General features: G+C 35.1%; 1 protein-coding gene across 1 annotated transcript in view; it reads left to right on the forward strand.

Moving 5' to 3' along the window:
* DLGAP1 (DLG associated protein 1) overlaps positions 1 to 27,715 on the forward strand; it is a 587,128-nt gene that overhangs the window by 76,867 nt on the left and 482,546 nt on the right. Inside the window, exon 2 of the mRNA XM_087818968.1 lies at positions 6,100 to 6,260. The gene's annotated coding sequence lies outside the window, so the exon portion shown is untranslated. The remainder of the gene's footprint in view (positions 1 to 6,099; positions 6,261 to 27,715) is intronic.

Consider the following 27,715-nt stretch of genomic DNA (forward strand, 5'->3'; position numbering starts at 1 on the left):
AACCCACAACCTTTTGGTGCACTGGAAGATTCTCTAACCAGCTGAGCCACTCAACCAGAGCTCTACCTGTATAATTTTGTTACTTCAAGAATGTTATTTATATGAATGGAATCATACAGCATATGACCTTTGGGGACTAACTTCTGCACTCTGCATAATTCTCTTAAGGTTGATCCAAGCTGTGAGTTTATGAAATAGTTAGCTCTTTTTAATTGCTGAATGGTATTCCATGGTATGTATGTACCTGAGGGACATCTGGATTGTGTCCAATTTGGGGCTATTATGAAAGTTGCTCTGAAAAATTGTATACAGGTTTTTATGTGGACGTAGTATTCATTTCTTTGGGACAAATGCCCAAGAGTGCAGTTGTTGGGTTCTCTCTTAAGGGCCTGTTTAGTTTTATACGATGCTGCCAAACTGTGTTCCACAGTGGCTGTACAATTGTACCTTCCCAGGAGCAATGTATGAGTGACTCGGATTATCCATATCCTGGCAAGAATTTTGCGTTGTCATTTTTTAAAATTTTAGCCATTCTGTTGTGTATATAGGGAGATTTTTTTAAAAGAAGGGTCTAATTGCAGAAAAGTTGGAACCTTCCTATACCTCAGCTTCTTCTTAGGCTGCTCATATTTTACAATATTGAGCAGCTTCTGTGGCTGCACATACACAGATGTGATGTTTGTTTAAAAGAAGGTTGTTCTTAGTAGATATGGAAGTGTGGAGATCAGCTTGGTCTATGGCATGAAGGGCAGTGAGCTTGTGCTTTTCACAGAGCCCCATACCTGTCACCAGTGGGAGCAATGGCCAGTGAATGGTTTATTCATGCCTGAGCCTGAAAGCTTATTCATCCAAGTCATACATATCCGGACACTAAAACTGCTCAGCCTCTAGGGTAAATGTGATGGCAGTTAGCAACAACTTGGAATTATAAATTTGATTTCTTGTATTTTTTTCATCTGTCAGTTTGTCAGAGGGACAGAGAATATTTAACTTTAAAGTGCCTATAAGTTTATATAAGCTTGTTAAATACTGATGAGCCCAACGGTAAACTACAGGACAGAAAAAACTTGAAAAACAGTTGGGGAATATATATGTGACATATATATATTAATATGTATTTATATATAAATAAATTTTATATTAATAAATTTCACATACAAATAATATATTTATTTATTAATATAATATTTATATTATTTGTGTATGTATTATATATATTTGAAATATCTTATAGAGGTTCAGGATTTCCACATTTTTATGACATTAATGCTTCGCATTCTTAGTCTGACAATAATATTTTCTCTAAGCCAAATTTGCTCATCATAAAAAATAACCAAAAAAACACAAAAGCTGCAGAGAGCCTTTTATAATGTAGAGGAAATAACCTTGTGATGGAGAAAGTGAGAGCTGCAAGTGCCAATCTCAGGAGGCTGCGGCCTGTTGGGGACCTAAGGAGGCTGTGCTGCGGTGGTTTTTCCCAGTGTGGGGCCCCCTCTTGAAGCTGCTTATGATAACTAGACTGAACAGATGTAGCCTCTTCAGGTTATTTGGAACATGCCAGCCTGATGCTTGCTTTCTTGTCTTTGGTCACTGTACTTGATGTCTGGTCTTTTGACTTGCAATTTTGCCCAGAAGACTTTTCGAGAGTGAGTGAAGGAGCATCTATAATTCCATGTTGATAATCATCATAATCACAGAGGACATTAGTATTTAATTATGCTGAGCTCTCAAAAAGTCACAAGTCCCTCTTCTCTGTGAATTTGCAGCCACATATAAGAAAATAACGGAGAGTCACATACAGAGCATCACTGATAAAGAAGCATTAAGTCAAATAAGAATAAAAGCTAACACATTTCCATAAAATACTGCTCATGAGGGTATGTTTTAAGGACAAAAGGCAAGGGTGTGTACAGAATTCTGGGTGGTGGTGGTTGGGGAGGGGAATGTTAGCTTTTCTTAATTCAGACGGAAAGCTTATGGAAAAGACAAGATGTCAGGTGTGGATAAGTGGATGAGAGATTATTTGACCCCTAAGAGATGATGGAAATTTCAGTCATCCAGCTACTTTATGAAACAAACGAATCACAGGACATTATCTTTGCTTAAGAAAAGCTGCTGCATGTCCTATGTATATGTGTCCCTCATAGCAAGTAAATGTACTAAGTAAATGCCTTTAGCTTGTTCAATAGGACTTTAGAAAGGCCGAGGGGATGTGGTGTTGATGAAAGCACTAACTTTGCACAAACAGGAGGGGTAAGGTGCAGAGGAAAGGGAGAGAACTGGGAGGATTTTTCTGTGAAGGCTGGAATTCTTGGCATGTATAATAAAATGGGCTTGTCATATTGCAGGTAGAATCTAGAAGCCTGATACAATTTTTCTCTTTTAGGTTGCATGAGAGAACAGTCAATGTTGGTTAAGAAAGAAATCTGGCAAGAAATGGGGAGGTGAATCCTTGTTTTGATGAAGTTGGCAAATGCCCCTGAGTGATTAAATATGGGGCTTAATGTTATTACAAAAGTTGTGCAAACTTTTCTAGGAAGAGTACTATGAATATTTTTCTTCAGTGATGATTTTATTGTTTGGCACATTTGAGTACCTCAGAGATTTATTCCACATTTGTAAAGGAAGTATGACATGGCAAATCCGTGAGATATGATTCTTTTATTGCTTGTAACAAGGGAGAAAAACACACTTAAATGTTTCAAATATGCCAAAACAAACTCCTTACTAAAGAAGTATGTTTGTTTTAAATAGTAGCATAGTTCATACAAAAATCTATAAAATAAACAAAATAAATTTGAGCCCAGTATAAGCAAATATGACTTAAATTAATGATTTAATTATACATCAGATCTAAGTAATTCATGATGAAACTTTCATATTTTGATAAATAATCAGTTATTCAGTCCTATCTTTATTCAGATAAACTGAAGCAGAAACACATGGTTTAGATATTGATTATTCTGTTTATTTTCAAATGCTATAGACTTAAAAATATCTTATTGTATTGTGCTGTGTGTATATATTTTTAAGTTAGAAACAAATTTAAGAGAACATTAGATTTTGAATCAGAATGATCTAAGATTTTAGCAAGCATAATAAAATAAAATAATTTATTCCAGAGCTCCTAAGAACTTTCAAATGTGACCCTGAAATAAATAAGTACGGCTATTTTTATAAATTTCCACAAATCAGAAAACTCCTCCCCAAATATGCCAGGCTTAATTTTCTGCTCTGTGGAGCACAGCTAGTAGGCTAGCAAAGCCCAGTGACATTTTCCACAGTGTGAGTTGCCAACCATTAGAAGCCTGTGGCAGTGTTTAAATTTACAGCAAACAAGCTAACAATTGGTTGAAGAAAGGATTATGTAATCCGTCTTTCATATTCCTTCCTGTGGTGTTCACATCACTATTGGAAAGACTCCTAAAGACAGAACCGGTGACTGTCTGCTAACGCAGCGTCTCCTTACAGCTGAGCCGATGTAGTCTTTACTCTTTTCTGCAGGTTATTTTGGTTATCGCCTCCATCTCTTGCTAAACTCCTAAAGAAATGGATCATATTTGAGTGTGCTCACTTCAGTGTGTTAGGGCTGCGATTTCAGAGGTCATTATTTCTGCAGAGTGGCCTATATTAATTCCAGAGTCTCCTGGAGAGCATTAATTAGTAAGATAATTACACGGTGCTACCTGGGTTCTAACACTTCAGTAATTAGATCCAACCTACAAATGGAAACATTGGTGATGGCAGTAGGAAGTGTTAAATTCAGACACACTGAGAAGCTTTATTTATTCTATGAATACAGTAGAACAAAAATCAAAAGAGGACTTCTATATAATGGACAAAGTAATGTGAATGCTAAGAAACTTTATTTAAGTCCTAGGGAAAATATGATTATCCAAATGGTCCAACTGCAGATCTTCATTTTCCCCCCTGGATCTGTAAGTGACATTACGTGTACGCACAATAATATCTCATTTACCTGGTGATGGTGTTGAACAGAAGGGTGATAAATACATTTTCTATATAATTAGAACATAATCTAACTGCCAGATTTAATTTATTTTATGATTTTGCTTTTCAGAATTGAATGTATATATATATTTCCCAGCATTTTCCTAACAAAATATGTTGATCATAATTGAACCTTTTTTTTTTTTTTTTTTTGCCTTCAGGCTGTTACCTTACAGAATTTAGGAAAACAATATTTTTATAACTAGGCATGTTCAGGGCCCTGTGGGTAGTGTAACAGCTGACAGAGATGCTGACCATCTCATATTCTATTGGTAGAAATCAGTACTTGTGCAACTAGTGCTCACGTTTCATAGGTTGACTTTTATAGGCAGGAGGGAGGAAGGACTAACAAAGAACAGATTATTTCAGGCAAGGTCGCTTCCCTTTAGCCTAAGACCTCACTAGCTGACCAGGAAATTCCCGGCTGACTGGTTCAGATTACACTCCTGGGAGGGCCTTCAGGCATCAGGTCTCAGCTTGGTGACTTGGGCTTCACCAAGTGACTCCATTTGGGGCTGTTGTCTCTTTTTTAACATAAAATCACAATATCACAGGACAGACCTAAACATGCTCAAACTGTATGCTGTATGAGTCCATTTATATAAATATAAATAGGCAAAACTAATCTATGGTGTTGTGACAATACTGTTTACTGTAGTGGGTGGAGAGTGGAGAATGGAAAGGGCATAATTAGTAATGTTCTGTTTCTTGGTCTGGGTACTGGTTTCAAGGGTATGTTTAATTTAAAATATTCAGTATAATGAGCATTTATGATTGTGAATTTTTTGGATGTATGTTATACTACAATTAAATTTACATAAAGAGAAAAAGAAAAAAGAGGGAGGGAAGAAGGAAGGGAGAGAATGAGTAGGGAAGGAAGGAGGGAAAAGAAATAGAAATAATGAACTATAATGGAAAAATGAAATCTCATTAAAAAGAATTTTTATAATTCATTGGTATAATTTTAAAGAGGAATATACCTTATGAAAAAAACTAACATTTTTATTAAGAGATATAAAATAGACCCAAGAAGTTGAATAGACATATTGTGTTCTTGGAAACGAATAACAAATTTTATAATGATGTATCTTCTTCCCAAATCCATGTTTGATATACTTTCCAATCAAACTTCTTTGGGATATTTTGGGAAATTGACAAAAATATTATGAAATTCAGAAAAATAAATGTGTAAGCATAATGATGCAAATACATTTTTTAAACAGTAGGAATAATCTATAAGTTAAATATCCTATTACATATTTAATGTAATTTAAATCAGCAATAATTAAGAGTGTTACAGTAGCAAAAGAATAAATAAAATATTAGAACAAAATAGTAACTTGAAATTTGAAATACAACAAATATATTCAAGAATGGACATATGATAAATATATTTAAGAATTTAATACATGACAAAAGGTACTGTGTCACAAACTACCAGTTTGGAAGAAAAGCTTATTTCTCCTTAGCTTCACACAGTGCATTAATGTATTTACATGGTTTAAACAGTTATATTGAAAAGCATTGTCTTAGCTCTGGCTTCTCTAACAAAATGCCATAGTATGGGTGACTTAAAAACCAAGATATTTATTTTCCACAGTTCTGGAGGTTGGTAAGTCCAAGATCAAGGTGCCAGCATATTTAGTTCTTGGTGAGGGCCCTCTTCCTGGCTTGCAGATAGGTTCCTTCCTGGTGGGTCCTGAGGGCAGTCTCTGCTCTCTCCTCTTCTTATAAGGGCACTGATCCCATCACGATTGCTTCACCCATGACTTCATCTAAACCTAATTACCTCCCAAAGGCCCCATTTCTAATTACCTAAATATTGGGGATTGGGGTTTTAACATATGAACAGGGGGACACAATTCATTCCATAACAAGCATGGCTGAGCAATGACATTAAGCTTGGTGATCTGACCAAGAGCCTACGCTCTTGATGACTTGACTAGGCTGCCTCTGAATTATGAGTTCAAGGAGAAGAGTAAGGTGCTATTTGTGTAGTTTAGCATGTATAGATACTAATGAAAGGTAATGAGGAAGCTCTGTTAACAGATTTTCATTCAAAGCTTTTTTGTCCTTTCTGTATTTCAGCACATGCGAATGGTGCTCTGGAGAGCCTTCTGTGATTACAACTCACATCTTTTCCTGGGACACTTTCTTGAAAGAATCAGCAGACATCCAATTTACCCAGATATAATTCCAGATTAACGGAGTTTTTGCAGAGCTGATTACACTTGACTCACTGAGACTGGGTAAGAGTTTAAAAATACATTTACTGTTTTGGGGGTAATATTTGATATCCTGCTGTTTGAAATATTTCTTTCTTGTTATAAATTGGAAAGTTATATTAACTAAGTAGACACATGGTGGAGAGAAAATTGGTTGCCAGAAAAAGGTACGTTGATTAATATGTTTACCATGAGTTAAGCATATGCTGGTGTATTTAAAGATATTTTTATTTTTATTACTTATGTATAGTATATGGAGTTCACATTTAGTGCAAGGGGAACTTAATGACAAACATTCTTCTTTTAAAATATAACTGCAAACAGTTTTATGATACCTGTAATTACTATAGTCTATGTTGTTTCTACAGCTATAAAATCAATAACTGTAAAATGGGAAGGCTATTTCCTTGAAATTGGTGATGATGATGTTTATGCAAATCTTTCCCTAACTGTGAGCTTTCCTTACCTGTCGTTCTAGTGCATACAATCTTACTTCTGCATATCTTTTCCTCAATGTCAACATTTTCTGTTGACATATTAAATTGCCAGTCACTTCAGTCAAGGTTAATTAACAAAACAGAGACTTGGGACTGGGGAAAGACAGTAACAGTGAATGAGATGGAAGAAAAGTAGTAGTAACTGCAGGGAAAACATGGGGGAGATGGAAAGGATTAGCAAAGGCGACTTCCTCAAGCATACAAGCTGTTCTGCATCTCAAATACGTGAGATTTGAGATGAGTCAGTGTCTCTTAGAAATAAATATGAACTAGACCTCTTGGAATGCATATTTGCCTACTTTTCAAGTATTTTATACACAATGTAAGGAAGGGATATCCTAAAAGTTTCTAGTGTGCCTAGCCTGGTAAATGGAAACAGGAAAGTTGAAGGTCCATGAATGCCCCTGGTTACAGCAGGATGGCTGAGAACATGGGCTTTGAGAACAAATCAGTTTCTCTAGCTTGAACCTTTACTCCGCCACATTTTGGTCATGACTTCTGGGGTAGCTGTGAAAATTAAATGAGCTAATTTACAAAGAGTGCTTAGTATTGGACTTGGGACACAATCACTAAGTGTTCAATAAATGGTTGGTATTATGTTAAATGATTGTACAGACATTTTTAAGGGCTGTTGTAACTTCGCCAGTCTTTGACTTTAGTACAGTTTTCTCTATGAGGGCTTTAATTTTTCCTCTATCAACTCTCTTGCTATGTTGAATTTTCCTTATTCTCACCTAGCCAGTTATAGTTGAGAAGATATTACTATGTTTTTCAAGATTAAATTTTATATTTTCAAATCTGGCATGTATTAATTTCTGGAGGGCATTGATATTTTAAATTTTATGACCTCAGACCTGCCATTTTGCAGCATCTTAATATTGGGTAAATTATGTGACTTTTCAAAATTTTCTCATCTTTGAAGTGGGAAAAATAGGATAGCCATCTATGAGATTTTTGGTAAAAATTGAATAATATAAGATGCAGTGCATGACACAGAAGTGCCCAATACATGTGAGCTATTACTAATATTACTACTCTTATTGTAAATATTCTTCTTAAACAGATTCTTACCTACCTCTGGTTTGATTGCTGATGCTATCAGTCTTTAATTTATAGAACTTGAAGCAGGATGTTCTACAGAATTTTTAAAAATAGAATAGTAATATGTGCAAAATCTTAGGTCACTTTAACTTTTGAAAACCTTGCTCATCATAATTATTTTATACTCTCAAAGTACAGTATCTTTAGTTTAAACACAAATATAATTTCATGATTTTACTAAATTATCTCCAAGGACAACTGCTTTTAAAACTCCCTAAACTTGATTCTTTCCAGAGGACATTATATAACTGGAATTTTAAATTGCTTCACATTTTGATGATTCTTAGTATCAAAGTTTGGCTGTTTCACCCTTAATTTTTCACCTTTAAAAATGTTGACCCCCACCTATTGAGTCTATAAAGTTATAAAATAAATACTAGGTAATCAGGATAACATCACTCTCTGCTACCTACTTTGTCTAATCTTTTAAATTTTGTACTCAGTCCTATATCGGTGGTTCTGAATGCTTAGAATTTGGTTCCATAATTCAATATTAATGCCTGACTCTGATTCAGATTATATTCATAGTAGCAGTACAGTACTGGCTTTGAAATAACCAGTGAATTTTGGGAAACTGATCATTTTGGCCCTATTTCTCATATTGAGACCTGATATTGACCATACAAAGCTTTGCACCAGGGTTATTGATAATGTTTTCTATTAATTATTGTAATAATAAAATCAAAACTTCTTTTTAGATCTTTCTCTCTTTGATTTTTTCCATTTTTTGGTTTATTTCTAAAATGTTTTTAAATAAGTTCATTGTATGAGTAAGCAGGAATAGGAGTATATCAGATATTTCAATATGCACCTAAAGATTTATGACATATGTAGAATTAACCAATGAAGTAAACCTTCAATAGAGCCAGTTTACTTTTTTATGTAATCTGGGCCTAACCCATATTTTTTACAAGAACAGTATAATGATTTCACTGAAGCTTTTACAAATAAGTATACCTTCAGGTCATTCAGAGTGGGTAATGAGGTAACATTAGACATTTGAACAAATTTTATAATTTTTTTATCTGCCACATACAGTATCTGGATAAATAAAAGTACTTATGCAATGGTATATAAAAGTTAGAAACTTTTTATTGGAAAAAAAGGGAAATTTTAAAACCATTTTGTTTTTGTGGTATAAAGTATTTTTTTTCCTGTTTTTGAAATGTAAAATCTTTGACATAGTTTATCTAAACACTTAATGCATTTTTCTATTTGTGTTCTTTCACATAATCTTTTATAGTTCCAAAATAGAAATAAGAAATCCAAAAAATCTTATGCCTACCATTAGAATCCAAACGGGAGTCAGAAGTCCAACTGATGGGGACAAAATAGTCTTTTAAAACACTACACATTACTGATTTCTTTTATAATATAAGGTACAGTTAGTTAAGTGTTAAAGAGCCTTGACTTTGGATTCAGAAAAAACTGAATTTTGACTCTACCCCTATAAATTACTAAGTCATTTACCTTATTAAATCAGGACCAAGTTTTTATCTACACCTGAAAACTATTTGCTGATGTCAAGAAATACAGTTCAGACATGCAAACTGATACCTTTATAAATTATCTTTCCTGATCATGTGTAATAATGAGCTCATTCCAGTTTTCAATTTATATTATAGGATATAGATAATTTTAATTGACTCCACTGAAATTATAGTCTATAATCCCTTGCTTAAAATTTCTTGACAACAATGACAAGAAGCTAAATCTTCAAGACTCAACAATCTAACATGGATTTACTATTTAACAAAAATAAAATATTGAATGTCAATGTTTGTCATTTACTCTGAATGTACATGTTCTGTCAGTGAAAGAAGCACAAATGATTGCTGGCTAAGTGAAAGGGAGCATGTTTTGACATAATAAATTATAGTGAGTAGGATGTCAAGTCCACTGAAAATGCCTAACTTTGGAATTCTTTAAATTAAAAGATTTTAAAACTTTTACATGTATACTCTTAAAACTCTTATAACAAAAGTTTCCATGTTATACCACCAGTATATGCCATTTTTATAGAGCCTTGAAGTTTAAAATCACACTTTCACAAACATTATCTCATTTAATTCACACAAGAAATGAGTGAAGACTTTTTTGTTTTTGTTTTTGTATTTTTATTCTCAGGAAACATAAACCAAATCTCAAGAGTCCAAGAAAGTGAGTGGCCTTAAATCACCACCTGGTCAGCACTTTTCTGGATACTGGAGATATATTAATAAGTGAAACTAACAAAAAATTATTACCTTTATGGCTAGTAAAAGTGCACCAGATCAAACTTTTAAATCCTTTATAGAATAAAAATATAACTTTTTTCAAGAAATTACTGATGATCAGAATTTAAAAAGGGATCACCTTAACAATGGAAAATAAATATAAAGTTTCACAAAATATTCAAAGTTCTATGAATTCAGACTGATGGGAATTTTTTAGTGTTAAGATTAGATCTCTGTTCAATATTATATTAAAAAATTCAGCAGACAGATAAAAACATTGTTTTATTTCACAGTTTTCAACTCTTAAAATATGGTAGTCTTTCAGATACCACTAATAATTTATAAACATACCCAGAAGTAAAGGAAAATGTTGAGACAATAGGGGGAAAAAAGAGGACTGGTGGCAAAGGATATTATGAAAAGAATGCTGTGAAATGCAGCATCTAAATAGATTTTCAGTTTAGCTCTAAAAGCATAACCAGCCCTGGCCAGTTTGCTCAGTGGTCAGAGCACCAGCCCTCAGACTGCCGGGACCTGGGTTTGATTCCAGCCCAGGGCATGTACCTCAGTTGCAGGCTCCATCCCCAGCCCTGGTCGGGGCACATGCAGGAGGCAGCCAATTGATGTGTCTCTCTTACTCCGATGTTTCTCTCTCTCTCTTTCTCTCTTCCTTCCACTCTCTCTGAAAAGCAGTGGAAAAAACTATCCTCACATTTTATGAGGATTAAAAAACAAACAAACAAACAAAGATGGCTCCAATAGCAAAACAGAGTAGCAAATTGACTCAAATATTTGGTGCTGGCAATAATGCTCCTTGATGTTGATAGGAAGATTATCACTTTACTTACATATTTATTTTTTTTGGTTTGGAGTGTTGATGGCACTCTTTATTAGTCATAATTGACAATAAGCTCCTCACATACACCTCTCAAGTGTTCATATAAAACAATCATTGACAGCCCTTTACATATAAGCAAAGAGATTAGAGGTCATAGGATAATTTTGTTATAAGGAACAGGATCCCTGTCTAGCTAGCTTAGATAAAGGGGACTTACTGGGTGGCACAGGAGGACTATTTTATGTAGGTATGCCATGGGAGTTCAGCCTGGCCTGCAGGTAGCTGTTACTCCCTTTAGCTGATAGTATCTGTGGGCCTGATGGCCTCTTCTCTTTGGTTTTTTTCTGTGAATATACATCATCACTATCTTTCTACTTCAGACCTGCTCCTTCCAAATTTGCATGTGGCCAGAGCAGTGGCCACCAAAATAGTTTACATGGACTTTCTATATCAGCTATCCAGAGCTAAGTGAGTCTATCTCTGTGGATCAGATTCCATTTCTTGTGAGGATCTGATTGCTCCACCTCAGTCAGGTATTTATTCACAGCCCAATAAGCAGTAGTTGGAAGGATATGGTTTCATGGTACATGTATAAGCTCCTTCTGTGCCAATGAGCAGCAAAAAAAACCCAAGAATAAGGTATGGGGACAGGAAGGCACCTTTGGCTGCTATAATGTAATAAGCATATCACAATGTAGTAATAGTGATTATAGGCAGATTGAGATTTATGAGTTATATTTGGTGTTTCTTATATGATAAATTAAAAGCTAATATTTTGATATATCAACTGGTGCCTTAAATAGCAATGGAAACCAAACAGTAGTCTTATATTTTTAAGTTATAAAAATGTCACAAATGGTTCATGGCATATATTTAATATGCACACTTTAAATACCTGAATGTTAGAGATTGCTAATAGAATTCTAAATCTAAAAGTCCGGTGCAGTTCACACTTTTTCTAATACCATAGCATTTCAATTCTGTAAGACTGCTGATTACTTCCTTTAAAATACATTTTCCACCAAATTTTAGAATAGTTCGTTCCTGAAGATTTAAAATCAGGGTATGGAGAATTTACCATTCTTTTTTTGCCTTCTCAGGTTTAGTATGTAAGCTCTGATGTCCAGACCTGGAGTTAGCCACATTGCTCAGAAAAGGAACCTATGTTTCCTTTCTTTACCAGAGCCACGTAAGACTATAGGACTTCCCACTTCAGTCCCAGTAGTCTGAATTTTCAATTAACATATAAACACAAGAATATAAGTCCAATAAAACAAATAGTATAATGATGCATCTTGGTTTTTGATTATTGAATTATGCATTCAACAATTTTTATTACTTTTATAGTGCAAAGCATTAAGTTCATTGCTGGGGACCCAGTGGTGATCTTCTCTGTCTCATGCAGTGGATAGTGTTGTAGGGGGTACTTTGGGAGTAGAAAACAGCTTTTTTTTTTTTTTTTTTTTGTATACTCTTTTGTCATTTAGTCCAATATTGCTCATTCCTTATGATCGTTTCAACCAAATAGAAGGAAACCCTCAGCCTGATAAAGGACATACATCTTCAGAAAGCTTTTAGTTAATATCAAATTTAACAATGAAAAATAATACTTTTTCCTTAACATTAGAAGCAAGGCATAGTTGTCTACTCTCCTTTCTTTTCTTCAACATTTTACTTGAGGTCCTTGGCAGTACACTAAAGCAAGAAAAAGAAATAAAAGGCATACAGGTTGAAAATGAAGAAGTAAAGCTATCTTAATAAAAAAATGACTTGATGGTCTGTATAGAAAACCTTTCACAAAGTCCAAAAAAAGCTTTAGAACTAATAAATGCGTTCAACATATTTGCAGGAAACACAAAAGTCAGTTGTATTTCTGTGTCCTAACAACAAACAATTGAAAATGGGAATTTAAAAAGCAGTGGAATTTATAATATCATAAATATTAAATACTTAGTAATAAATTTAACAAAAAATATTCAGAATTTGAATGCCAAAAATTTCAAAACATAACTGGGGGGAATTTAAAAATAACTAAAAAGTCTAGAGATACCCCATGGTCATAGATTAGAAAACTATATTGTTAAGATGTCATCATATCCAAAGGGATCTATAGTTTCAGTGTAATCTGAAAATCCCATAAACCCTGGCCAGGTAGTTCAGTTGCTTAGTGTTGTCCTGCCAAGGTTGCGGGTTCCATCCTTGGTTTGGGCATATACAAGAATCCACCAATGAATACATAAATAGGTAGAACAGCAAGAAAAGTTGCTCTCTCTCATATCAATAAATTAAAAAGATAATTCCATAAAATGTCTTAGTAGATTGACTATTTGATTCTATAATACACATGAGGTCACAATAAAGGGGGAGTCAAAATAATTTGAATAGAAAACAAACTTGAACTTATGTTACTTGGTTTAAAGCCTTACCATAAACTATGCTAGTACATTGTATATTACATTAATCAAGACAATGTGGTGTTCAAGTAAGACTATTTATGTAGCTCAAGGGGAAAAAAAGAGAAAGTCCATGAATATGGTGAACTGACTTTTGACAAAGGAGCCAAAGTAATTCTACACAAAAATGCTGGTTTTTTAAACTAATGATGTTGGAACAATTGGATATCCACATGGGGAAAAAAGAAAAGAAAAGACTCAACCATTGATATGAAATCCTGGAAAAGGCAAAACTACAGTGAGAGAAGCAAAACAACGGTTTTCAGGAGCTGGGATTGGGGTGAGAATATTCACTACCAATGGGCACAAAGGAACTTTCTGGGGTAAAAAAAAAAATAGCCTATATCCTCATTTAAATGGTGCTCATACAAGGGCATATTTTTTACAAATATTAGGAGATTGTATGTGAGCATTGGTGAATTTTATTGTATGCAGCTTATATTTCAAGGAAGTGCATTTTATGTACATGCTTGATCTTCTACAGAGACATAAGCATGATCCTTTATGTTTACAATCTTGTGTAATTTCTCATTCTCTTACTGGATTTCTAGATTGAGTCAAAAATTGCAAAATTTAAAAGCTCTTGATTACTTAAAACTTAATAGAGTAAAAAATATTAGGCAAATAGAATTGTTTAAAACAACATTGATCTTCAAATAAGCCAGTCAGAGGAAGACAAATATCACATGATCTCACTTATATGTGGAATCCAATGAACACAGTAAACTGATGAATAAAGTAGAACCAGAGGCCTGGATGCATGGAACAGACTGACGAATCTTAGAGGGAAGGAGGAGGCAGGGAGAAGGAAGAGATTAACTAAAGAATTTATATGCATATATGCATAGCCCACGAACACAGATAATAGGGCGATGGAAGCCTGGGCCTCAGCAGGAACTGGTTGATGCGGGACAAGGGGGAACAAAAGGAAAGGCATCTGGAGTACTCTCAACAATAAAGATTAAAAAACATTTTCTTCATGAATAAAGAAAATATTCCTGAAAAATTGTTTCAAAGTGTACACTGAATTCCCTGCTACCTCCTCATTTTATTACATAATACCCAGAATCAAGGTATGTTTTAAGTGATAAAATATAGAATGGCCTTGTAACAATTCACAAATTTTCATTATTTGAATGAATTGCTTTAATATTTTCCCCAGGTGACCTATTGGTTGGCTTTGGCTCTTCTTGGAGGGCTCAAAAGCTATCTTTGGTGTCTACATGGTTGTTCTTAAGTTTGGAAATTATTAGTGTCATTCGAGTTTGATTTTAAAGTAAATGTGGTCTGTGTGGGTAGGGGCTGCTTTAAGCTGAAAGTTGCTAGAGATAAATCCTGAAGTTGTGTGAGAAGCAGCTCTGCTGTTTTTCACTGTAGGTAAAGGTCAGTGACAAACTGCCCCAACACCATTCTTGGAGCTGCTGAGTATTTTGTAGTTGTCTCTCCTTGTTAATGATTGAGTAATTTTGACCATGATCATGAAGCCCATTAACTGGTAAAATGATCACGATGATACATTATAACACTTCTAATTATATAATTTTTCTTATGGCTAACACAGATTGATCTTGTGCAAATTATTTCTGCTAACTGATTTTATATTACTATTAATCACATATATTCATAAATTTGTAGTTAATATAAATGCCAACAGTATTGAGGAATCTTGATTTTGCATATTGAAAATGATGCTTTATTTTCTGTATCCGACTGCATAGTCCTCAAACTAAGAGATGAGAAAAAGGCATCGATGACATTGCTTTTAAAAATATTCTTCTCTGCCCGGCCAGCATGGCTCAGTGGTTGAGCATTGATCTAGAATCCAGGAGGTTGTGGTTTTGATTCCTGGCCATGGCACTTGCCCGGGATGCAGGCTCCATTCCCAGCAGGGGCCGTGCAGGAGGCCGCTGATCAATGACTCTCTCATCATTAATGTTTCTCTTTCTCTCTCCCTCTCCCTTCCTCTCTCTGAAATCAATAAAGATATATTAAAAAAATATATGTATTTTTTCTCTTATGAATGAAGAAAAAGTTAATAACCATTTTTATTGCATGTAGTGCTATTTATCAAAAAATACCTATTTTTCCCTTCTTAAATTCAGGAATTAAAATTGTTATAAAGGTTATTTTAAAGTTAATACCCAGAAAGGCTTCATTAAATTTCACAATGCATAATAGATACAAGGAGAGCAGTGGTCTTTGGTAATTTTTTACTTTCTTCAAACAACATTGAGAATCATTAGTTAGTCTTTTTCAATCTTATGAGCTTTTTTCCCCCCCTGTGGCATTATTTGTGTGTGTGTGTGTGTGTGTGTGTGTCTAAAACTGTAATTAGGGTTTCCACCACAGATGTCTTCTTTAAAGCTTGGAAAGGGCAACTGTAATTCATTATAAATGAGGGCAAGAATGAATTAAAACCATAGGTTTTGATTGTACTTATAGGAGAGAGAACGGTGCTTAGGCACGTTGATTATGCAGCCCCACATTTCACAGATCTGTTGGCTTTACTTATTTGCCTCCTACTCAGTTTTGCTACTGTGTGAGTGTGTTCAAGAGAACAAGAGAATTACAATTCCTGAGACCGTAAGAAAATATATCATTTATTGAGCTTTAATAAGAAATAAATATATTTAATTCAAAGAGACTTTTAAAAAGTAGATTTAATTAAACTGTTTGGCTTGAATGCATCTAGAAAGTAAAACAGAGCTCATCAAATAGCCATCTCCCATATTTGGAGTTGTTATGGTCAGTTTCCTTAGCCCTTCCCCTGCACCCCCTCTGAAATGATGCAAGCAGCTGTAAAAGTGTGGGAGGAATAAACAGTGGAAATGTGAGCAGTTTACAATATCTCACTCTGTCTTTCTCAGAACTGCCTCCTTTCAAAGCATGCTGTGTTTAGGGGGTGAAATGCCCTGAGCATCTTCTACTCTGCTTCCATAATATTCTTTAAAGTGATTCTTCTGGAATTTAAGTAACACTTGATAATGAAATTCTTACCTTAAAGTGTTAATAACCAAAAGGAAGTTGAAGGGAGAAGAGACAAGTGATGGGTCAGTTTCCCTCTGGGAGTGCAACGGGCTGAGACCTCACAAGGGGTAAATAGATTGGCCCCAGAATTGAAGAAGAAAAGATGTAAGTCAAGTAGAAGGTGTTGAAAGTTTCTCCAACTATTGTGGAATCCTGTTTTTATTTATTTTTTATTTTTTTAACATGTTATCATTTTTTTATTTTCAATTGCAGTCAACATACATTCTTATATTAGTTTCAGGTGTACACCCTGTGATTAGATATTGCGTAACTTAATAAGTGATCATCCCAATAAATCTCACACCCATCTGACACCATACATAGTTATCAGAATGCTATTGACAGTATTCCTGGTGCTGTACTTTACACCCCCATGACTATTCTGGACCAACCAATTTGCACTTCTTAATCCTTTCACCTTTTTAACCTATCACCCTAACCCCTCCCCATCTGGCGATTGTTCAAAACGTTCTCTGTATTTGTGAGTCTGTTTTCGTTCAGCTTGCTCATTTATTTGGTTTTTAGATTCAATTGTTGATAGATATTATTTATTGCCATTTTATTGTTCACATTTTAAAAATATTTTTCTTCTTAAAGAAGACCCGTTAACATTTCATGTAATACTGGCTTGATGATGATGAACTCATTTAGCTTTTTCTTGGCTGGGAAGCTCTTCAACTCTAAATGACAGCTTTGCTGGGGAGAGGATACACTTTCCTTAAGTAGCTGCATGGCTGGCTGCCTCTCTTCCTTCAAGTCTTTTTGCTCAGATAGCCCTTTCTCAATGATTCCTGCTCAGACCACCCTATTTCATTTTCCTGCTTACTTCAACTCCCATTCCACAGCACTTTTCATTAACTAACCCAGCTTTGTGTTTTATGTTATTCCATAGCACATATCACCTTTCAACCTGCTATAAAGTTACTTTTTCATTACATCTATTGTTTATTGTCTATCTTCTGATACTGGAGTGTTTAAGTTCCACTCGGCAGATGTTTTCTCTGTTCATTGATGTGTATATGCCAAGCACTGTCGACACTGCAATCAACAAATATTGTCTGGATGATTGAATATAACATATAGAAAACATTGCAAGCATTTAGTAGAAGAATAAATGTGTTGCTTTTAAATAGCCTTTAGAAAGCTAGGAAGAAAAGTGAAGACGTAATATGGAAAAGCAAAGCTTGAATGAGTTTTTGTTTTCATGGACAAGCACATATGCTTGTGTAGTTAATACTAAGATATTACTATGAAGATTTACTTAATAAATTATTATTTTTCCTACAAATTTTCCAAAGACATTATTATACTAAAAGCATTTGTATTTTAATAAAATTTAGAAATACTGACAAAATTATGTCTGTTGGCATAGAGTTTATTATATTAAAAAATTGTGAAGTATGAGATTAGTAATAAAAAGTGTTAAAGTAAAACTGATAGTTAAAAGTAAGACTAAAAACACTACAGTTGAGTTTAATAGTTTTGTCAGGCATTTTATGAATCAACTCTGTTTTTCAAAATTGAAAAAATCCTCACTTACTGTCGTATAAACTTTGTTTAGGATATACTGGTTAAGACCATGAACTCTGGAGTCAGTCTGTTCAAATCCTTCATTCTCATCTTCTTAGCTGTGAGATACTGAACAACATTTTAAGTACATCTCAATTGTTTTTTTACCCTCACCCAAGGATATTTTTTCGATTGCTTTTCAGAGAGAGTGAAAGGGGGAGAGAGAGAGACATACATTGATGTGAGAGAGACACAGCGATTGGTTGTTTCCTGCACGCACCTTGACCGGGGCCTGGGATCGAGCTTGCAACCCAGGTACGTGACCTTGGCAAGAATTGAACCCGGGACATTTCAGCCCAAGGGCTGATGCTGTAACCACTGAGCCAGACTGGCCAGGGCTCAATGTTTTTGTATGTAAATCACTTAAAAAAAACACTGTCTGCCAAAGTGTAAGCACTAACACTTATTGCTGAGCTATTCCTTAGAAAAATTTAACAAAATGATTGGCTTTGGGTCTAGAGGAAACCATATGTATGATTCACATGTGGAACTAAGTACCAGTTAATGCACTGCTAAAAATGTTTGAGAAGAGAAAATTCTAAACAGTATACTAATGGCCTATAATTTCTCATGTTGGAATCTATATAGAAATCTCAAGAAGAAAATAAACAGAACTTCACTCTAATATAGGCCCCTATATTTGTGACAAAAGATATTAAAAACCTGGTGTTATTTCACAAATGTTGTATGTATATATTGCATTTAGTGCTATAGATAGAAAGTGTAAAGGCATCCCCGGCCTTTGGGCTTATTATCTAAATAAAGCAGACAGAAGTGAAACAACCAGTATAATTATCTCAGTGGGCTCTCAAAAATAGTGAATCTGATGTGTAAATTAGGAGCTTCTATTAATTACAGGGTAAAAAGATTTTGCCTTTGTCAAAGTTTAGCTGCATGCAATAAAATGCTGAATAGTTCTGCTCAAGTTTAGTTCCCGGGAGCGCTGATACAGATGAGTTTTACCCAAAGGGATAGCGCTTCCTTATCAGATAGGATGTACGGGCCTAATGCTTTGGAACTGTGCTTTGAGTAATACCTAGTCTTTTTCTGTTTAATGCAGCAGAATTTTTTGACCTATTTTTCTCTTTAGACCTAGAATTAAAAGGGGACAATAAATCAGCATTTTTTGCATGTAAGCACAGAGTCAATTGCTCTATGTGAGCTAAGGAAAGAAGAAATTGAAAGAATACTGCATGAGGACCTTTTGGTCCATGATGGGCTGCGTATACAACAATGGTCCCGTGAGATTATAATGCAGCTGAAAAATTCCTCTCTCTCTAGTCACGTCATAGACATCATAACTGCACCCAGTGCATTACTCATGTTTGTAGTGATGCTGGTGTCAACAAACCTACCGCACTTCCAGGCATATAAAAGTGTAGGACATGCAATTATGTACAGTACACATGGCAGTGATAGTAAAGGACTATGTTACTGGTTTATGCATTTACTGTACTATATATGTTTTATTGTTATTTTAGAGTGTACTCTTTCTGCTTATGAAAACATGTTTGTTGTAAAGCACTAGGCCGTTTTACACCAATAGCAGCCTCATCTCATATTTACCACATCTCTCAATTGCTTCATTTCCTCTTGTGTTTGAGTTAATGTCATGTTATTTTGTAAAGCAACATGCTGTGCAAGCTTGTACTATGATTAGTAGGCTCTGCCACGTAGCCTGTGCGTATTGTAGGCTATACCATGTAGGTTGTGTAAGTGCACCTAACGAGGCATTTCTCAGAATGTATCCCCATCATTAAACGGTGCCTGACTCAACTAAGATGATCTGTAAGGCATGGCATTGGAGAATTGCTTACATGAATAAAGAACTGGAACAGGGAGGTGCTATCTTATATTCGAGAATGACTTAGAGAAGCATTGAAAAGAGGGGACATCTGTAATTCTTTCAACAATAAAGATAAATTTTAAAAATAGAATGAATGAAACCTCCCCCTTTTAATGGATGGAATAATATTTACTGTTTCAATGATAAAGGAAAAGGTGACCTTTTTGCTGCTTCTAGATAAGTATCTTGTGTTCTCTACTGAGTGCCTTATTACATGCCAGGAAACTAAATCCAGGATACAAAGAGAAATCAGATGGTTCCTGCCCTCAGAGAACTCACAGCCTAGTGTAGGAAAGAATATATAAACACCTGTGCTGTTTCTGCAATTCTACAAATGTGTTCAAGGTACTTAGAAATCATATAAAAGGGACATCTAATCTAGTTGGAGAGGATTGGGTTAGGGAAACCTTCCTGAAGGAATAACATGAACTTATCACAAAGAATGAAATGGGAAACTACCTGGGTAAGGTGAAAATCAGAACTTCTTTAACTGTCCATATGTGCGTATACATACATATACACAACACAAACACACGCAGTGTTAAAAAGAGAATGAAAACACAAAAGAAAGTGTATGTAAGATTATAATGGAGCTGAATGCAATGAGAAAAAAACCAACCTAGCAGCCAAGGACATGAGGAGGTTTTTCTCAGTGAGCACTGTCATTTCCCACAGGAATGATTCTCAGCAGACCAAGCCTTGTGTAAGACTTTTTTAGCAAAATGTCTCATAAGTGTGAAAAGAGCCCATTGATTCCAACAGGGATGGCAGAATGCCTCAACTGAGGCATTCTCATTTCTCCTGCCACTTCATTACAAAAATATGGATAGATCACAAAATATTTAGCCTTCAGAGTAGCTTGGAGGGGGTAAAAAACCCATTTCAGGTCCAAGAAACCACTCGTACTTTCTCAGAGCAGATACTCAGGTCCTAGGCTTTGAGAAGTGGTGTGAAGAAAGAAGCTAAACGTTATCCTGCAAATTTCATTTTCAAATAAACCTATGAATGGTATCTTATTGCCCCCATCTTATAGACCAGAAAACTAAAGCTTAGAAATGCTGAGTAACTTGCCCTAGATCACAAAAGTAAGGAAGTTCTGGAATGAGAATTTGCTGTCCTTCCTAGGGAGCCAGAGCTGTTGATTTTCCTGACCCATCATGTGCTTCCTTGGCTTTAATAATGACCTTTCCTTCTCAGCTAATCCTGAAGACACTGGGCGAAGGAAGAAAGCATGAGGCAAACTGAAACTGGTTGATTTCTCTTCGTGTCGCAATTCTGTGATTCAAGTTTTGGAGAAGGCAGAGGCTAGCTTTTAGAATGACGTGCTTCATTCATTCTGACTCCCATCTTTTCGGACTTGACCTACTCTTTTGTGAATGCTCTGGTACCCTTTCGGATCTTACCCAAACTGCAGAACTCAGTGCACGTTCTTCCATTCTCTCTTGCTTTTGAAATCTACCACAGCATTTTAAAACTTTTCTCCCCTGGCCCTCAAAAATCAGAGCTGGTTTACCTTCTCCCACATACTTCGTATTATTTCTGCGTGCACTGTTTTCATTTCCCTAAGAGGCTTAAAGTCCTGGTGTACATAGATTATGATGTAACTTTCTCCTTTAGACCTCCAAGAACAAAGCTGAGCAGCCTGTCTTCTCAAGGATCGCTGTCTTCAGAAAGTATACTGGAACCTAGTCTTAAATTGAAAATGAAACCATATATGATGCCAGTATCTTGGCTACCTACATCAGCCCTGGTCATTGTACAGTTCTATAGTTTATGGAATGTTTCCACGTGCATTATTTTAGTTTACATTGTATTAAGTGTATTTATATGACTTAGTCCTTGTAATGATCAGGAGCTGTTTATTTTCAATTCACTTGCTAATAAATGAAGCAATTACACTTGTTCTTCTGGCCTCTATGTGATTAAAAGGCTTGGATTTCATGTCTTACTGTCTAATAACTTAGTTTAGCTTTGTTGGAGCTTTTAAAAGGTGGAGTTCATTTTATTTGGTAGAGTGTGATAGCAGTGCTTTTGCCTGAGGCTTTGTGTTTGTTAATTAGGTTGGCTGCCAGCTTTTCACACAAAAACTGAAGTTGTCCCTTAATATTTTTCCCCCTTTTCTTTTCTTACTTGAGGGTTCATTACTATTTGTACACATTTAAAACTTTTAATTTGTGTACCAAGCCTGATCTTACTTTTGTAATTCTTTATCAGTAAACTCAAGGACAGTCTATGCATTTTTATTGTTAATCTGATTGAGAGGTTTTATGATTTTCCTACACTCTCCAAAATAAGATGTGTAAAATTATACATATGGTACAAAATTAGAGAATTTTCTCTTTACTTAGAGCTTTCTAGTTCGATTTATCTTCCATAAAATTGAAAAAGTCACCGGAGGGAAATATTACGGCTTACCATATGTGAATTACTATAAAGAGCAGCTGTTAGATACAACAGTTTTTATCTTGATTTCATGTTTCTAGTATACTTATTAGCTATGTTTTATATGGCTCCAAGTAAATTTATATTTATTAAGTACTTAGTAGAAATCAGCACATAGCTATAGGCTACCTCTATATGTTTACACCTGAAGCAAAGGAAACAGATGTCAACAGGGGGAACTCTGGCTCTGGACAGGGCAGCCCTGAGGTCACATGTTCACTTGGCAGCTTGTCAGATGCAATATTTCTCAAGTTACTTAGTCTCTAGTAAACCTCAGTTTTCTCATGTGTTTCTGTAGTGCCTTGCTCATCAACTTGGGTTAAAGTTCAAACAGGACGACGGGGATTTCGTGTGTAATTCAGGACTGGCATAATGTAGACTCTCAAGTTCACTACTGTTGTGTGGAGCAGCGGCAGGCCAGAGTGCAGGGAGCCGGGGCTCTGGAGCCTGGTCCTGCCATTCCCTACTCCTGTGATTGGGCACATTATTTCTCTAAGCCTTAGTCTCCTTCTCTAAAGAAGATATCATTTACTGGAGGATTATTATATATAAATAAAAAGTAGGTAAAGTATCTAGAAGTATAGTATTGAGCAGGATTTAAACGGTAGCTCTGTGAGTATGCATATGTATGAAGAAATATTTGCCGAACAAATAGATTGGTGCATTTCAAAGGTAGAAATCAGAGATGGCATGTGAGAGGTTCTTGTGGAATGGAGTATTTTGTTGAAGTGACATAAGGAGTAAGAGTTTGCCACCTAACAATGGATATCCCAGCAGAGGGAAAAAGAATCTTCTGGAATGTTTCAGACATATGCATCTCTTCACTCTACAACACAGACACTCAGTTCTATTGGATTAAGTATGTTTTTTAGGGATGCATTCTTTCCAGGATGACCTGAACACAGTGTCTCTACAATACAGCATGTTAACATTCCCAAACTATCGTGGTGCTCAAAGAAAGGCTCACTGCATAAAACCTAAAATTTCCAACATATTAATGTGGGCAGTTTTGTTTATTGAAGCCAAACTACCGATAGCTTTGTGTTTGCATTTCTTGTGACTCAATAATGAAAGCAGATTGTATGCCTTTTAAAGTTAAAATTAACATGTTATTGCAAATGCAAAACAAGCACAAAAGGCTCACTCATTTTCTAAAGAATTATTATATCATTTACCTGTAACATAAGAATGTAAGTAATCTGCTTCTTTAGAATGAAGGCTAACAAATTTTTAAAAATTCTCATGAAAATTACTCAAATTGCCTTAGGTAGAAAATTGACATTCTAGATTTTAGAATAAGAAACATAATTTGAAGCAAACACAATAAGTACCCAAGGAAGCTGAGAAGAAAATATAAGTTAACCATTAAAAAGTAGTAGCCTAGCCCTGGCTGGTGTGGTCTGTTGGTTTAGTATCGTCCCATGCACCAAGAGTCGCCACTTTGATCCGGGTCAGAGCACACGCACAGGCTGCTGGCTCAGTCCCAGTAGGGGGTGTGCCGGAGGCAGGAGGCAGCCAGTCATTGTTTCTCTCTCTCCCTCTCCCTTCCTCTCTCTCTAAAAATCAGTAAAAACATATTTTTAAAAAGTAGGAAGTCCCAAATTCCTAATTCCTGTATTATTTGGAGGATTCATTATAAAAACAGAATAAGTTATAATACCCTTTATAATTAATATTCAATTTTTTTCAAACATGCAAGGAATAATTTAAAGCCAAAGAGTTTTAGAAATCTCCTGTTTTTGCCCCTCCCCTTCTCTTCCCTCTCCTCTCTCCCTCCCTCCCTCTCTCTCTCTCTCTCTCTCTCTCTCTCTGATACACACACACACACACACACACACACAGACTCTTATTTTCTCTTTTTAAATTCTCATATCCTTCTAATATAATTATATTAAAATTTTTGGAGGGACAGTAGCCTGATTGTTTAACAAAGAAAACTAACCGTGGTCTCCCTGCTTCTTACATAGGCTCTCTCTCAACCACTCTTCTTGTTCCTAGGACCCCTGCTTCCCTAGGAACCTGGGAGATCTGACACGTGAATCAGCTTGCCAGTGAACTTTCTTCACTCGCATCTTAGGCGGTTCTCTTCCTCCAGGCATTATCAGTCATCCATCAGTTTTCCAGATTCAAAATTTTGTTGCCATCATCTCCTTTTCTGTAATGGGAAGTGGCATCATTAGTGAGATTGATATCACTGTGCTCAATAACTTCCCCTCAAACAAAACCTAAAATTATTCTGAAAAATAAAAAATCATGCCGAGTTCCCCTCTACTCTCCTCCCAGTTTCCATACGTTGTCTTTTTATTACTATTTTGGGCTTTCGTTTAGTTTTAACAATGGTAGTGATAGGTCATAATTTTGAAGTGATTAAAAACATGGGCTTTGGAGTCAAAAAGACCAGAGATGGGTACTTCAGAATACTGACTCTTAGATATAGAGGCTGTTATTGAATCTCTCTGAGCACGATTTTATCATTTCTAAAGCGGAAATAATGACAGTGCTTCATTCAGAAAATCGTTGGGAGGATCAGCTGGGACAGCATATATAAAGCTTATATCTTTCTGGACTAAGTGTGACCTGTGTTTTTTTCTTGTTATTGTTTCTTCTTGTTATATATTCACTTCTCTCTCTTCCCTCCTCCAGCCCTACCACCCCACCCCACCCCATCCCACCCCACCCCACCCCACCCCACCCCACACCACACCACACCACCCCACACCATACACACCATACATGCCCACCCAGATCATGAGTTTCTTGAATTCAGGGTCAGGTGGTTGTTGTTTTCAATATCCTCAGCACATGGCCTGGCATTTTATAGGAGCAGAAATTTTTATTGAATTAATTGAATGAATGAATTCATTGATTGAATAGTATTAGGATGAAAGGAGTGGGTGAGGAGAATAATACATGTTAGGAAGAACTTTGGATGAATTATGTTAGTAAGTTATTAAGGACTACAGTTTAGTAAGTTCTATTTGCAATATTTAGATAGTAATTTTAAAACATGTTTCCTTAAAGAATCTTCTGCAGTATTAATAGTGTATGCATTGTGCAATAGTGATTGGAAGCCATCACTTAATTACATTGCTCTAAAATATTTCCCCAGAATCAGCCAGCAATTGTTCTTCAGGTGGAACTGTATTATGTGTAAGATACTAACAACTGCAAACATTCATATGAATAATCACAAATAAATGTATTTGAGAAATTATGTGAGCTATGAGTCTTAATCCATTTTTCCATGGATAGGGCCCTGACATCTGTTTTTTTTTATTGCGGTACAATACGTAGAACATAAAATTTACCATTTTTGCCATTTTTTAGTATATAGTTCTGTGGCATTGAGTACATTCATATTGTTCTGCAACCATTGTCACCACCCACCTTCGCAAACTGCAACTCTGTACCCACTAAACACTGACTCCCCATTCCACCCTACCCCTAGCCCAGGCAACCATTATTCTATTTCCTGTCTCTAGGAGTTTGACTACTTTAGGGACCTCATGCAAGTGTAATCATACAATATTTGACCTTTTGTGACTGGCTTATTTCACTTAGTGTAACATCTCCAAGGTTTGTCCATGTTATAGCATGCCTCAAAATTTCCTTTTTATTAAGATTGCATAATATTCTATTGTATGCACATTTCATGTATTTTAAATTCATTAATATATCAATGGGAACTTGGTTTGCTTTCACATTTTGGCACTTGTGAATAATGTTGTTCAGGGGGCAATGACAAAGGAAAACATTTTCAACATGTCAGGGCTCAGAGTGTATAATATCTACAAGTAATATCATGAACAAGACACTGTATCTAAACATACTCTGAAAGGGAAGAAATTTTGGAGCAGAGATAGTGGTTAGCAAAAATAATATTAGAGCTCAGAGTTAAGTCTGAGCTATTATTATTATTAATAGGGATGTATTTAATGCAAATCTTTCAAAGGGTTTTTGGAGAATAAATACAAGATTTTTTCAATTGTAAAATCAGGAGGGTGTGGAATATGTGTTTGTATGCCAGGTAGGAATAACGATGGGGAAGCAATGAGTAGAATTCTGCTCAAGGTTTTGTCTTGCATATGGTATTGATAGAAATTCAAGTCTTTTGAAATTTATATATAAATCATAGTAGAATATAACTGCTGTGCATAAGTGGTTATGGACTTCTAAAAAACTCTATTATTTTAGCACAATGAGCCAAAATGTGATATAATAATAACATAATTAACAAAGTCATAAATAAGAAGAATAAGATCAAATATTGTTATTTTATTATTATGTTGTGGATTAAATTCCCCTATTAAATGACAAATCGTCTTAGAATGAATCAAACAGAAATATTTATCTCTATGCTTTGTATAAAAGGCTCATCAGAAACAAAAGGACATAATTTTTGCGAATAAAGACATGGGCAAAGCTTTATCACACAAATGGAAAAGAAAATTTGCTATTGCAAATGAGATAAGTTTGCTTTTGAATGTTCTGAGTGGATTTTGTTGGTACATAGGAAAACTATTGATTATTTGTAATTAAACATTTACTGACCTCTTATTTGTTTTAATAATTTTCTAACTGAATTATCCTAAGAAATTACTTAGACCACTTAGTAATATTTTTTGCAATAAAATGTTTTAAAAATCTAAAATTTATACAATAGAGAGATAGATTGGTTATGGTTATAAACAAATTATAGTTTAGAAGAATACTGTATAGCCATTAAAACCTGATATATTATTCTAAGGTAATATATATATATTTTGGTAAAAAACATTCTGGAAAAATGTAGGACAGCTGTTAATAGCTTTTAATTTTTTTCATATTTTTAATATACTCTTGAGTTTTTTATGATAAATAATCAGAATTTTTAAAAACAGTAATTAAGTTTTTAAAATCAAGGCATATCTCTACTTAGGGACACTGACAAAATAGGCTTTTCATTTTTATAGATGCTCAATACAGATTTTTATTTCTGGCCTAACTAAGTAATATAGTATGTAGAATTGAGGAAGCTTCTGAGTAGAGCTAAATTGTGATCATGAATGTAGAGTTTGTACCACATTAGAAAATTTTTTAATCAAAACTCAAAATACATAGGAGTTATTTCTTCCAAGAAATCTAACATATTTTAGAGATCTATTGGGTGTTCTTTTAAAATGGATTTATGTTATTAAGTCACTGTCACATGAACTATTGTAACTAGAAATATATGAATAAAGTATATTTCAGCAGTTCATAAATTTTAATGTGCATCAGAATTACCCAAATGGCTGCTTAAAGAATAAATTGCTCAGCTCTAACCCCAGAGTTGCTGATTCAATAGATCTGAGCTGAGGCCCAATAATTTTTTTGCTTCTTTAACAAGTTCCCCAAGTGATGCTAATGTAGCTGGTCCAGGAATCTACTTTGAGAACCTTTGGTGTTAATTCTGAAACTGGGAAGGCTCTCAAGTTACCCAACTTGCAAGGTAACAAGTTAGCCTGCCAG

Source organism: Miniopterus natalensis, chromosome 7, assembly GCF_054644295.1.
Source record: "Miniopterus natalensis isolate mMinNat1 chromosome 7, mMinNat1.hap1, whole genome shotgun sequence".
Classification (NCBI taxonomy): domain Eukaryota; kingdom Metazoa; phylum Chordata; class Mammalia; order Chiroptera; family Miniopteridae; genus Miniopterus; species Miniopterus natalensis.